Source organism: Lepus europaeus, chromosome 4 (genome assembly GCF_033115175.1).
Source record: "Lepus europaeus isolate LE1 chromosome 4, mLepTim1.pri, whole genome shotgun sequence".
In the NCBI taxonomy this organism is placed as follows: Eukaryota; Metazoa; Chordata; class Mammalia; order Lagomorpha; family Leporidae; genus Lepus; species Lepus europaeus.
In genome coordinates, this window is record NC_084830.1 from 121,552,510 (window position 1) to 121,565,877 (window position 13,368).

The window sequence follows — 13,368 nt, forward strand, 5'->3', positions numbered from 1 at the left end:
CATAGCTCATAGCTGCCATGATTGAGAACCAGCAGCTCAATGATACTGATTTTAGTCTCTTCCATCTTTGAAAAAAAAAATCCAAGTTGGCAAGATATCCCTAGGACAGAACCAAATTTGGATGCTTGAATGCTTGTGAAACACTGTGCACATAACTATGAACTAGCACAATGAAGAGAAATTTAATTTTGTTAAAATTTCTTACCTAATTCTAGTTCTTTAAGAAATTGTCCAAGTTTTTATTAAACAACAACTGCTTTCATGTCTCAAGGGTGTATGACTTCCACAAATCTTAATATAAGAAACAACTTATGCAGGCTTTTCAAGTATTAACATATTTACTGGAGATAGACTCATTCAAACAAATGATGACACACAATTAAAGAATTATGGCTTATTAGGAATAGAGGTTATATTTTATATTTAAAAAGTAATGAAATAGGATATTTTCATTAAAATATTTGCAAATAAATATGCTATTAAACCTAAGACTACTGTGAAGATTAAAGCCATTTTAACCCAAATTATAAAAATCCTTTGGTTCACAGATGCCAGGTACTTCACAGTTTTCTTGTTTTACTGTTTAAAATCCTTGTGATCAATTTGTCAGCATTCCTATGGATGTGACACCCACATTTAAAAACCCCGTGTCTATCCTGCTTGCTCATAGGTTCATCTTGAAGACTACAGTCCATCACACAAGAAAATACTTCCTACTTCTTACTTAAACAACACACTACACAGGTTTATGCCATTCAGTTTTAGAGTACAGTAGTCACTCTTTGTCTGCATTTTTACTTTCTGTGGTTTCAGTAACCTGTAGTCAGCTGTGCTCTGAAATATTAAAAGGAAGCTTCTAGAAGTGAACTATTCATATTTTTAAATGGTATACCATTCTTAATAGCATGATGAAGTCTTGCACTGTCCCACGCTGTCCTGCCCGGATGTGAATGATCCTTCTTACCAGCACATCCATGCTGACTGCACTGCCCAGCCAAACATCACAGGACTTGTGCTCTAATAATCCTTATTTTACTTAATAATGGCCCCAAAGTGCAAGAATAGGACAGAATATTGTTATAATTATTCTACTTTAGTATTAGTTATTGATGTTAGTCTCTTACTGTGCCTATTTTATATATTAAACTTTATCATAGGTGTGTGTATGGAAAAAAACATAGCATACTTATAATTTGATATTATATGGCTTCATACATCCACAGGAGGATCTTATCCCCCACAGTTGGGAGGTATAAAGATTGAGTTGATTGCTCCTCATTCTCTAGAACAAAAATAAAATTGGGGTCTGGCGCTGTGGCACAGTGGGTTAAAGCCCTGGCCTGAAGCGCCGGCTTCCCATATGAGGGCTGGTTCTAGTCCTGGCTGCTCCTCTTCCAATCCAGCTCTCTGCTATGGCCTGGGAGAGCAGTGGAAAGTGGCCCAAGCCCTTGGGCCCCTGCATCCATGTGGGAGACCCAGAGAAGCTCCTGACTCCTGGCTTCGGATCAGCGCAGCTGCAGCCATTGCGGCCATCTGGGGAGTGAATCAGTGGATGGAAGACCTCTCTCTCTGTCTCTACCTCTCTCTGTAACTCTGTCTTTCAAATAAATAAAATAAATCTTTAAAAAAATATGGGGCTGGTGCTGTGGCTCACTTGGTTAATCCTCCGCCTGCAGTGCCAGCATCCCATATAGGTGCTGGGTTCTAGTCTCAGTTGCTCTTCTTCCAGTCCAGCTCTCTGCTGTGGCCCGGGAAGGCAGTGGAGGATGGCCCAGGTGCTTGGGCCCCTGCACCCACATGGGAGACCAGGAAGAAGCACCTGGATCCTGGCGTTGGATTGGCGCAGCTCTGGCCATGGTGGCCATTTGGGGATTGAACCAATAGAAGGAAGACCTTTCTCTCTGTCTGTCTCTCTCACTGTCTTTAACTCTACCTGTCAAATAAATAAATAAATAAATAAAATAAAATTGGAATAATGGCCATCAGGAACGGATCACAGAAATGTTACTTTCTTCCCCTATGGTTTCCAACATTGTGATGAAGTCAAAGTGGGTGCCGAGTGTCACATGGCCTCTTTGCACTCAGGGCAGCAGATCCCAGCAGCATGGACAACGTTTCTCCCTGTTTTAGCAGTCAGATGAACTCTACCCCTCCTTACCTGTAGCCTTTAGATGACCCACCTCAATTTCCAGAGGATTGAGATTCTGGATGACCCTGCAGCAGTTGAGCCAAGTCCTCCTGGACGGTTCCTCCACAGGGCTTTTGCACACACACTCAAATGCATACCTCACAGGGGAAGCTGCATCTCTCAGAAGCAGTGAAGAAAGCAGCGTGGCCTTAGGGGCTGGCCTGGGACCGAATGCTGACTTTACCACCTACCACCTTAAGCTTTTAGGCAAATTATCTCAGCTCTCTCTGCCTCAGTTTCCCAAGGAGAAGAATGATGATTTCCACTTGCTGTGGAAAAGACTTCCTCAGAGGAACAAATGAGGTCCCATGTGGAAGGAATTTGGAATAGTCACCGGCGTATAAAATGTGCTCAGCGAATGTTTGCTACTGTCAGCTCAGACTGGAGAAATGTTTTGCACAGGTTTGGTTAACTCACCTGGGGAGAGTAATATTCTTGTGAGAGAGTTTTGAATGTAGTTCAGAAATAATTAAATGCCTTCCTTGATTGAAATAGAAAGGCAATTAAGACAATGAAGCATTTTTCTCTGTGGTATCTAGGACATATTTTTCTCATTTTCCAGTTGTAATGGGAAAATTTGAAACTCAGTAAAACTTACTCAGAGTGGTGACAGATTACTCACTCTGAGGCTGTTGTTCCACAGCAAATATATCAGCTAGAGAAGGTAGAACACAGTGTAGAGGTGTCGTGCGGTGATGGCCTGTTGCAGTTTCTTCATATTACAGGCACCCGATTTGGAAGGACTTTTCAATGCTTCTGGGTCTCAAGCCCCTTACTACGCATTAGTGTTAAAAATATCAATCCACATGGCAGTGGGGCAGGTGCATAGGAGACGGCCTGTGAGTGTTACTATGCGTAGTGGAGCAAAGACCCAGAGGGGACTTTATAATAAGAAACAATCTGTTCACATAACACAGGCCAACTAGTCAAGCTCTACTCACTTTACCCAAGAAAATGATCTCAACAATGTGTCTCTGGTTATCTGGGGTGGGGCACAAATGACCAAGACATGTCTAGGACTAGGGCAGAGGAGTGAAGAGAGGGGACGATGAAAACTTTGAGTAACAGGTGATATATTCAATAGTTTCTGCATACACAGGATTAGTTTGATGTTTTACTAATTTCACTAACATGTGTTGTGAAGTTCTATGAGAGGGTAAACAGATGAACAGTCCACAGCCCCATCTTCAATGATATTGTAGGGAAGAAATAGAAAGCCTTTTTTTGTGCTTGGGTATTATGTCACAGTAAATAAATGTTGAGATAACCATAAAATTTCAACAGATTAATGCAGTAGTTGTTTATTTCTGTTCCTCTAAAGTCATATGTAGTTATTCAGAGACCCAGCTACCTTCCTTCTTGTTACTCTAAGATACTTCTACAGGAGAGATCAACAAACTATGGTATGGGTCTGAGACCAATAGGACCTTTTTGAAAAGAAACTTTTATTGGGACACAGCCACACCCATTTGTTGACATATCATCATGCTTTGTCGAGTAAAATAATTGTGAGACTATATGGCTAATAAAACCCATATTAATATCTGGACCTTTACAGAGGGAATTACAAAGGCCCAGATTCAAGTGCTTAGATCCTCTGATTGAGTCCATAGAAAGGAAGAGAAAGAGTGGCAGTTCTGTGGGAGGGCTTCTGGACCATATCTCAATATGGCTTCCACCAATGCTATCTCAACCTAACTTCAAAGGAAGCTGGTCCATGACAACAACACTTAGCACTTCTCCACAAACTGGGGCTGCAACAGAATCTTCCATTCACTCTGTCCTCTCTTTTTTTTTAAAAAAAATTATTTATTTATCTGAAGGTTAGAGTTATGGGGGACAGGGTAGGGAATGAGAGAGAGAGAGAGGTCTTCCACCTACTGGTTCACCCCTCAACTGGGCACAACAGCCAGGGCCAACCCAGGCCAAATCCAGGATCCAGGAGCTCCAACTGGGTCTCCCATGTGGGTTGCAGGGGCACAGACACTTGGACCATCTTCTGTTGCTTTTCTGGAAGTGGCAATGCCAGACTCCTCTCTGTCCTCTTAAGATAAGGAGTGTACTACCATGCAGATGAGACACCTGTGGTTCCGAAATGTTATGCAACTTGTTTCAAGGTCACCAGCATCCAAATAGTGGGAGGAGGGATTTGATCTTCAAGGTACCTGTGCTATTTTTTCTGAAAAAATAAAAGGTTAAAATTATTGTAGAATACACAAACTGTAACCTGTTTAAAGTGTTTTCTAAATATAAACTTCAGTGGTATAAGAAATGTATTTTTGAGAATGGGATATTTCCTAATTTTTAATGAGGAGGGAAAAACTTAGCATTTTCATTGCAGTAATGATAAAAAGTTAATCATAGATTCACATGAACAATTACCTTAAAACTGAATATTGACATACAATCTCTGGGCTCAAATTTGATTTGTGAATATTGATGCCAATAGAGATTTCTTTAATTTTTTTTTTTTGACAGGCAGAGTGGATAGTGAGAGAGAGAGAGAGAGAGAGACAGAGAGAGAGAAAGGTCTTCCTTTGCCGTTGGTTCACCCTCCAATGGCCGCTACAGCCGGCGCATCGTGCTGATCCGAAGCCAGGAGCCAGGTGCTTCTCCTGGTCTCCCATGTGGTTGCAGGGCCCAAGCACTTGGGCCATCCTCTACTGCCTTCCCGGGCCATAGCAGAGAGCTGGCCTGGAAGAGGGGCAACCAGGATATAATCCAGCGCCCCAACCAGGACTAGAACCCAGTGTGCCGGCGCCGCAAGGTGGAGGATTAGCCTGTTAAGCCACGGCGCTGGCCTGCCAATAGAGATTTCTAAATGCCATGAACTGATAAAGAAGGAACAGAAATGGAAGTTCTGGGGTTCTATTCTAAAACAGAGTGACTATAGATAATTTTAATGTACTGCATTTTTTAGTATACAAAGAAAAAAACCAGAGTTAGGATTTTGGATGTTTATGCCATAAAAGAATGTTAAATGTTTGTAGAGATAGATATATTTACTGATTGTACATTATACAATGCAAACATATATTGAAACATCAGATAGTACCCAGTAGATATGTATAATTTTTATGTCTTCTAAATTTTTTAATTAAAAAAACTTTTAAATAACACTGAAATGATTCCTTTTAGGTTTTTCTACACATTATGAATTCACGAATATCTTGTGGTGGGTCAGAAGAAGAGGCAAGCTGTGGAAAACCAGCTAATTAAAGAGAACATACTTATATGCCCAAAAGAGCCTGCTTTAATGATCTCAGAACCATGTTGACATTTGAGTGACAATTTGGTTCTCACAAAACAATGTGGAATCCAGCATATTGATTATTTATCAATCCTTGCTTTGTGGGGATCTCCTTGTTCAGTTACTTTAGAATACACAGAAAGAGTTTATCCCTAGTTTTATGCTTTGTGTATATTTAAATAACATAGTGAAATTAAGTGAAATAAAAACGAGTTGTCTAGAATAGTATTTTATTTTTAAAAGATATGTGCATGAAGCTCAAACTTAGGGGTATCTGCCCCACAGAGATAGTTTCCTTTCACCAAAGACTTAAATTTGAATTAGAAGATTGTACCAGTAGAAGTAAGCTAACTTCAGTCACAATAACAAGCAAGCCTGAAATCCCAGTGGCTCAAGCCATTTAGTTCCATTAATTCTCTTACATATTGTTAAGGAACTCTTTTCATGGTAATACCACAAGCAAGACCCAAACTACTGGTTCTGCTCTCAATGATAGTTCTTGTTGAGGGGAATGAGTGCCCTAGATGTTCTCTTGGCCATGAGTGCTCTGGATCAAGCAAGTCAGATGAACACATCACACTTGAAAAAGAAGAGGGTCATCTTCTTGGCTGCCCAGATGGAAAGCAGAACCCCAGAACAGAACGATGTTTGCAACAGAGAACATTTTGTATTTTTCTACCAAGAAGTGCCCTATGGCATCATCTCAATACTTTCTCTTCCCTGCTAACGTTTCGGGCAGCTTTCTGAACTTCATAGACAGCTGTTATCTTTGGAGCTACAGCCAGAATGCTGCCTATGCGCCAATTTAAGCCTTATTTTCACCCCTGTGAAGTGGGGACCTTTGTCCATTGTATGATTTGTTAAGAGGAGTCAAGACTATAAGCCCAAAAGAAACCTCTTTGTTAATTTTAAAATTTGTGTATTATCCAAATGAACCTAATACTATTATTCTTGGGAACCAATCATTCCTCACCAAAGATAAAGAACAGATAGAAGTGATTTCACCCTTGAGGATTTGTCATGCAATCAATATTTTTTCACTAAAGTTTCCTGAAAATTCACAGGAAACTTCTTTAGTTGATAGATAATGAAACCTGGGGAGAACAGTTCTTCAATATGGAAGCAAGCTTTTCCTGCTAGCTAGGAAACGACGAAGCATTTTACATGGTTCCAATTTATATGCCCCACTTTTTTAAGCAGACTTCCACATTTAAAATTTTCAAGGTTGAAGAAAAGAAATACTGCCTATCTTGCTCAAGAAGCAGTTCTTTTAAGTTTGGATCAGTACAGAAGAAGGTTCAAAAGTATTTCACAAAATAATGTCGGGAATGGAAACACAGGAAGAGTCATATACTGTAGCATCACCTGAACCTGCTGTCACCCAACACTGATTCAGAATTCTAGCCTGGTGGGACTGGATGATGTCCTGAAACTCATCTTGTCCACTTATTCTTATCTTCCAGACACATTAATCTCCTCAGGCTGCTATAAGAAAATGCACATAAGATGGCTTTCAAAAACAGGTCTTTGTTTTTCACAGTTCTGGAAACTAGAAAGTCTGAGATTAGGATGCCCGCATGGTCAGGTTCTTGTAAGGGCCCTCTTCCTGCAGATAGCTACTTTCCTGCTATGTCCTCATCTGGGAGGAAGAAAGGGAGAAGGAAAGGGAGAGAGGGGGTACAGGGGAGGGGGAAGAAGAGGGAGAGAGAGATCATTCTGTTCACTTCCTCTTCTTTGGGGTAGGAGGAGGGAGGAGAGGTGAGATTGTTCTAGTTGTTCCCTTTTATGGACACTAATTCCATGATAGACTCCATCCTCATGCCCTCTTCTAAATTTAATTACCTCCAAATTACCTTTGGGAAATAATACCATCACATTGGAGGTTAGCGTTTCAAATGTTTGAGTTTCAGGTGGCACAAACATTTAGTCCATAACTTTAAATGAGGAAACTAAAGTCTGGAAACATGAAATAACTTGTTCCTGAAGCCCAAATTGACTGGCCAAGTATTTTTCCCTCTCACTGACCTGAAATTAGAGAAATGAATGTGATGGAGAAAGAAATGTTTCTTTGCCAATTCCTTCACACAATTCTAATAAAGTCTCCAAGCCAGAGCCTGTGGGACTCCCTTCATGGTGTATCTGCAGGAGGTCCAGCAATAATTTTGAGATTCTGTTTAAGCATTACTAAAATTAAGCTGTTTTGCTTTTTCAAGGTTTTGATGTCTTGACCCTCAGGAAATGTATGAATTGACAGAGAGCATGGGATTCAGGTTTCTAGCTGAATGATTTCGTTAACTGATTACATTATTGAGTAGGATGTGGAAGTTCACTTTTCACTCCACGGGAAGAATTTTCACATTCTCCACACACCCAGGAAATAATGAGGAGTTGCCTTCCTAAGCGTGTCAGTCAGGAGAGGCTAGATTATGCCAGAGTAAACAATCTCTGAGATTCACATTTAACAAAGGATCATGCTAACATCTTTTGTGGGTATGAGGGTCTCCGTTCCACATGCTCTTTGAATTGTGCACAACTGAAGGAAACTCCATCTGGGTGTCATCAGCAAACGTGCAGGGGAGGTGCTGAATCATACACTGGCTCTTCATGCTTTTGCCTGGGAGTGACATGTGTCATTTCTGCTAATTTCTCATGTGCTTCATTTGAAGAGGTCAGAACAGTTCAACACTGCTATGTACCCAGAAGAGGAAAATCCAGAATTTTGGTGAGCACATTTAATGACTACCATGCTAAGAATTAAAAAAAAAAAAAGAAGAAAATAAAACCAAAGGTTCCCACATTGTTGAAAATCCAGTGTCTCATACCATCAATATCAATCAGATTCTAAATTAAGAATTATAGACTATCTGTCAGCTATGCAATATAATCTCTGTAACACATGAACTTGCTGCAGATAAAGTTGCCTGAATTTTTTTCTATACCTCTGTACAACTACATTGCATGGAGTAAGAAGCAGGTACAAACAAATTCAACTAACTGGGGGCTATGGTAAAGTTTTTAGACATGGATTATGGATCAATTAAATGTGGAGCACATTTATGCCTTTTGTGGATTTTATTAGCCTCATTTTTTCTGGAAGAAAATTGACTATACTAGTCAATAGTCTTTCCAAAATAATTTGATAGTAAGAAAGGTAAAGCTCTATCAGGCGGAACAGTTCATTTTTACCTAAATTGCTACTAGGGGTCATTGTTAATGTGAGGCTTGAGAAAAAGACCCTGAACTTTAAAACCTTAGCCTTTTTAGGTGATATTTGAAAGCCTAGAATATGTTCAAACAATCCTCATTTGTTTCTTTTATTTGGGTACAATCATTTGCTTAGACACATATTTTTAAACTATTAATATATTCATAGCAACTAAGTTTTTTAAGTGAAGGGAAATTAGAACTAGCTCAGAATCTCCCCTAAATTAAAAAATAGTTTTGTACTTTCCATATAATAAGCACTTTCATAGTATTTATTGGTAAAACTCCACAAAGCAGGAGGAAGGGGTGAGGGGCCAAGTTTCCTGATTTACTGTTTAATTATCTCTCTCCCCCTGTCCCTTAAGGTTTTAGAACCGGGTTAGCATTAACACCCCAACCACCATAAACTATAAGTATTTTACCACATAATTCTTGTTCAAGATGGAAATGAGGATATACTGTTGAGCTAATTTCATAGGGAGGCACAGTGAATTCTATGCAACTAATATAAGTCAGTTTTGTGCTTTATTTTCTAAAGCTATTATTCATAATTATATTATTGAGTTATAGCTGTTGAATATTGACTACAATATGAGGTACTATATCAAACCCTTCACCATTCCCCCCACCTCATTTACTCCTTACAGTAAATCTACTTTTAAGGACAAGGCAGTTGTGGATGAAATGACTTGACCAAAGTCACTGAGGTAGTTGGCTGTGGGATATTCTCAAGGAATGATTCAGAGTGGCCACGTTCCAATCAAGGTCTGATAACTGCAGTTCTTTCCCTAAACCAACTCTACAAGAAAAGAGTTTAAATGAGCAATGGTACATTTATTCATAAACATATGAGCCAATTTTGTGCCTTTCCCTATTGCAAGAACTGTGAATATAGAGCTGCATAAACTCATAAGACAGAGGAATTAAGAAAAGTGAGCTGTGGGGCAGCTGTTAAGGTATTGTGGTACAGCTGGTTAAGGTGTTGCTTAGGATGCCTGCATCCCATAGCTGAGTGCCTGAAATCAAGTCCTGTTTCTGCTTCCAAACCGCTTCTTGCTAAAGCAAACCTGGGAGGTAGCAGAGGATTACCCAATTAAATGAGTCTCTCCCATCCACATAGGAGACCTGGGTGGAATTCCTGACTTTGGCCTGGCCCAGTCATGGATGTTGTGGCATTTGGGGAATGAACCAGAGAATCAAAGATTCATATTCTCTCTCTCCCTCTCTCTCCCTCTCTCCCTCTCCCTCCCTCTCTCTCCCTCTCTCTCCCCCCTCTCCCTCTCTCCCTCTCCCTCCCTCTCTCTCCCTCTCTCTCCCTCTCTTTCCCTCTCTCCCTCTCCCTCTCTCCCTCCCTCCCTCAATCCCTCCCTCTTTGTCACTCTGCCTTTCAAATACATAGAAAGAAACAAACTTTAAAAATAAAGTGAGACATGTATTTCTGGAAGGAGGAGGAAGAGGAAGAGGAGAAGTGAGCTCTGGCACTTTATGATTTTACTGGGGAAATTACACCAATCAATGTGGGTTAAATGCTTAGCACAGTCTATTTGTGCATGCAGAAGTATGAAATAAGATTACTATCTTAAATCTTACACAAAAAAATCAACTCACAGTGGATTAAGGATCTAAATCTATGACCTGATACCATCAAATTACCAGAGGAAAATATCGGGGAAATTCTGCAAGAATTGGCACAGGCAAAAACTTCTTGGAAAAGACACCAGAAGCACAGGCAATAAAAGCAAAAATTGACAAATTGGATTACATCAGGTTAAGAAGCTTTTGCACTGCAAAGGAAGCACTCAACAAAGTGAAGAGGCAATCAGCAGAACGGGAGAGAAAATTTGCAAACTATCCAGTTGATAAAAGGATTAATATTCAGGATCTTTGAAGAGCTCAAGAAACTCAACAACAGTAAAACAAACAGTCCAGTTGAGAAATGGGCAAAAGACATGAACAGGCATTTCTCAAAGGATGAAATTCAAATGGCCAACAGACACATGGAAAGATGCTCAGGATCACTAACCATCAAGGAAATGCAAATAAAAACCGCAGTGAATTTTTATCTCATCCCAGTTAGAATGGCTATCATCCAAAAATCAAAAAATCACAAATTCTGATGAGGATGTGGGGGTAAAAGTACCCTAAATCACTGTTGATGGGAATGTAAACTATTACTATCATTATGGTAGCATGGAGATTCCTCAAGAAATAGATCTTCCATATGACCCAGCCATCCCACTCCTGGAAATTTACCCAAATGAAATGAAATCAGCATAATCTGTGTTTACTGCAGCTCAGTGCTCAATAGCTAAGATAGGGAATCAACCTAGATGTCTATCAATTGATGACTGGATAAAGAAATTATGGTATATATTCACTATGGAATACAACTCAGTCATATAAAAGAATGAAATCCTATTCACAACAAAATGGATGCAACTGGAACCCATTACGTCTAGTGAAATAAGCCAGTCCCCAAAAGACAAGTATTATGTTTTCTCTGATATGTGGCAGTTAATATAGGGTACAAAAATGTATAGGAACAACAAAAAGATGCTCTATAGCATGACTTACTGTGAAGTTAAATTGTGACTGAGTCAGCGGCAATAACGATCCTTGAAATGCTCTCCTATTAGGGAGGGGTGAGAGCCACGAAAACATATTTCCTGTCCAAAGTGATATGACAGCACCAGGGAAAGCATGGAACGGTCTCAGTGATTCCCCAGGCGAGCGGTGCTACACCAGGTGGAGAAGAAGGTAGGCAGGCGTTCCGCCAGTGCGCAAGGAGATGGCAGAGAGTGACTGCGGCCCTGGAGGCTCTGGCGGAGAAAGTTGTGGAGGGAGGATGAGAAAGGGTCAACGTGAATAGAAACCCAGTGGTGGGAACTGGGGAGCTTGGGAAGGTCCCGGCCTTCAGTGGCCTCGACGGGAGGGGGCTGGAGGATCGCGAGGTGGCGCTGTGGCTCCATCTCAAGGGAAGATGCGGCGCCCGCGGGTCACCAGCACGCCTAGGGCGGCCTCCGAGAGGTGGGGCAGAGCCGCCTCGCTGGGCTTCAAGTCATCTTTACAGCAGCCACCAAATAATGACAGTGATAAAGATAATAAATACGAAATAAACACAAAAGCAAATAACTCGAAAGCGGACTCCTTTGCGACCCACGGCATCAATAATCAGAAACTGTCGGCGAGGAACAATTAGGAGCATGGAACTGTCCAGCAGGGACCATTGCGTGTAATTGGTTCGCCAGCAGCGGGAACTGGCCTCATCCTCCCGTAGCGGAGCTGAGCCGAGCTGGGCGCTAACCCGAGGCCTCCGCGTTGGCCCCGGGCCCGGTAGGCTGCTCCTAGCTACCTGCAAAGCCAAAGGAGCAGAATTCTGATCCCCTGGCCTTGGACCCTCTCATCCTGCCTGCTGCTTTCTTCCGGCTGGAGCTGGATTTTTAGGACTTCTTTGCTGGGTTTGACACAAGGCTTACACTGGAACCACATACAGGTTCAGGCTCACACGCACATGTGCGATGCTGTTGCACAATGCGCACGTACTTCTGCACTTGCACACTCACAGAAGCCCGCCTTTAAGTAACGCACGTACGCACTGGACGTTTGCTCCGGTGGCGCTAATGCCTCCTCAAACCCGGGCACATGCGGCCAAGTGCGCGCTCTCCTTCACCGTCACACACATACACCTTAGTACAGGCCCACAAACCTGCAGCCACACTTCGCTCGTGCAAACCTTTTTGCACACTCACATCGCACGTATCTCACACTGCATAGCCAACAAAGACCTGCCGAGTGCAGTGACCCGTAAATATACAGTGAATTGCGCGCCTCGGGAAATACGCGGGCTAACTTTTTGTCACCAAGTGTCTTCAGCTTGTGCGCTAAATTCGCCGCTCCTTCTCCAGCTGACCCCTAAGGCCCACTCCGCCCTTTCTCCCCTCCAAGGTTTCTTCCACCGGGCATACGCTACTGCAGGACGCTTCTTTACAAAAATGCTGGAGAGCTCCCTTCTCCCTCCCTGGAGCCTCGTCTACCGAGGGAGCGGGGCCCTCCTCTGAACCGGAGACCAAGAATAAGAGCCGCGGAGTGAGGTGTGGTCACGCCCCGGGGCATCCTCGACCTTAGCGACCCTTTCTGGCAGTGCCCCCAGATGTATTCTCCCTACTTTGCGCGAACCTTCTTTTCTCTTATGAAAGCATGCCTGCAGGTGTCTAGATTTCTGTCCTCTGACGGGCATCGGGGACACTGCGGCAAAGTCCAGTGCTGGCCGTGTTTCATTCAGGCGAGCTATCCTGAGCCCTCAGACCTCACCCTGGACTGGTAGAAGCAGCTCACAAGAGGCCAAATGGCTTAAGCGGCAGAGCTGGGGTTGCAGCCGGCGCGTCCCCCTCGCCCCCTGTTCCCGCAGGTGGGCAGAATCGTGAGTGCGCGTTCAGTCAGTACACTTTTCAGAATTTCCCCCTTTCGACTCTCTCCTCCGCTGCCCGTCCACAGAGGACAACGTGTGCCCTCGTTCCTTTCTCATTCGGGAGAGGGATTCCAGGCAGCCAAGGGACCCACGAGCGTTTAGGGGCAGGAGGTTTGCACCTCCGCTGGGTGAATGGTTTCTCTGCAACGTTAAGGATAGTCTGATGAAATTCTGGCTTAGCTACCTTATTAGCCTCGGACAAGTTTTCTGTTTTTCTTTTTTCCTGTTTCCCTCACAAGGCCTCAAGTTTGCTCACCT